The sequence below is a fragment of the Montipora capricornis genome, chromosome 2 (genome assembly GCF_036669925.1).
Source record: "Montipora capricornis isolate CH-2021 chromosome 2, ASM3666992v2, whole genome shotgun sequence".
Classification (NCBI taxonomy): Eukaryota; Metazoa; Cnidaria; class Anthozoa; order Scleractinia; family Acroporidae; genus Montipora; species Montipora capricornis.
This window is the reverse complement of record NC_090884.1, coordinates 25,872,779-25,874,425: the sequence shown is the minus strand read 5'-3', so window position 1 is coordinate 25,874,425 and position 1,647 is coordinate 25,872,779. Positions and strand designations below refer to the sequence as shown.

The 1,647-nt window shown below is 40.5% G+C and overlaps 1 protein-coding gene across 1 annotated transcript in view; it reads right to left on the bottom strand.

Moving 5' to 3' along the window:
* Window positions 1–656: 656 nt before the first annotated feature.
* The window catches only part of LOC138037881 (short transient receptor potential channel 7-like), a 108,920-nt gene continuing 107,929 nt past the window's right edge, over window positions 657–1,647 (bottom strand). The window contains exon 16 of the mRNA XM_068883735.1: window positions 657–1,647. This exon is cut by the window's right edge and continues 898 nt beyond it. The gene's annotated coding sequence lies outside the window, so the exon portion shown is untranslated.

The window sequence follows — 1,647 nt, the reverse complement described above, 5'->3', positions numbered from 1 at the left end:
GAGCTGATACAGTCGCAAGAGAGCGTTAGGAGGAGAGCAGTCGACTGAGTGACGTTAGAAAGGAGCTTGCACTGTGAGTTGCTTAGCTTAACAAAGTCCATATCACACCGCGGTTTTCAATCATTTTACCTCCATAACTTTAATAAAGTGAATTTCATCAAACAGATTAATGCTTTTTTCCCTTGCCTTTTCGATAAACTCACGGTGTACGACAATGAACATCCCTACTAGGATTCAGCAAAATGAAATTGACTTGAGACCCCAACCGTACCGAGCCGAAAATGGGAATACCCAGCCTCATTCCCAAGTTGCTGTTTGTCTGTGGTGCTAAATCATTCATATGCAATCAGACTTATTTCCAAACACGGAACTGATCTTCGTTAAAAGGGTTGTGCACCCGGACTTTCTTTGAAACCGAGGTAAAAAGCAGGATGGAAATATTATTGCTCACCAACTTGCTGGAACTTGAGGATGGGTGTATGGAAATTTCCTGACAACAGATAAGGAGATCAGAGTAGTAAGTCAAGATGTGATTCTAAGCCAACATGAGTTTGATTGACGTTTGGAAAAACCAGCAATGTCACTGGCACACAAATAACGTGTCGATCGACGCGCGGAATGGTAATTTAAAAGAACGTTTGACTTCCTTAGTTTTATTTCAGTAGTGTCTGATATGTTTATTTGAGTTCACACAACTTTGCTGACAATTTATTCATGGGTACAGATTTAATTTGCAGTGTTTATGAACTGGTTAAAAACACAATCACACCAGACTTAAAACGCTGTGAGAAATGACACACACTGGTTAAAATACTTGGAAAACACACACCAGAATTATAAACAAAGGTCAAGCTTCACACACGGCCGCTGTCATAAAAACCCTGTGAGAAATGACACAAACTGGTTAACTTTAACTGGTTATAAACACACACCAGATTTACAAACACAAAACAAGCTTCATACACCCCTGCTATCATAAAAACTCCGTGAAAAATGACGCACTTTGGTCAAAAAAACTGGTTAAAAACACACACCAGAATCAAGGGAGGACGAGGTAAGGGAGCGGACCCCCATAAATAAGCATCTTCCAATCATGATGATAGGTTTTTAAAATCTAATTTCATCGCATGGTTCAGCTACGCAGCTATTTTTAGAGAGTGACATGATTGGCCAGTTGTGATGACGTAATAACATTTATTATATGCGCAGCTTGTCAGGAACTGAAGAGTGTTCTCTCGAATGCTCAGTGCACTCAGACTACACTTAAAACACACTCTGACAAACGTGATCACATAGTTCTAGCCACAATATTTGGAGGTTGCATGAACGTGACACAGTGGGAAAGTCTAATCCCCGGCCTCTCCCCGGGTCTGGTCATCTAACCGCGCAACATTGCGAACGAGAACTTAAAATAGATTTGCAAAACTAAAAATAGACTTTAAAAACTATGATGGAGCATGGGGATCTGCTCTCTGACCTCATACTCTCTTGCCTGAATTATAAACAAAAACCAAGCTTAACGCACCCCTGCTATCATAAAAACCCTGTGAGAAATGACACACATCTTACCGCATCTTATTTCAGTGGGAGCTCCTTAACATACCTCTGAAGGACATTTCCTGAACATATATACACCGAGTCAACTTT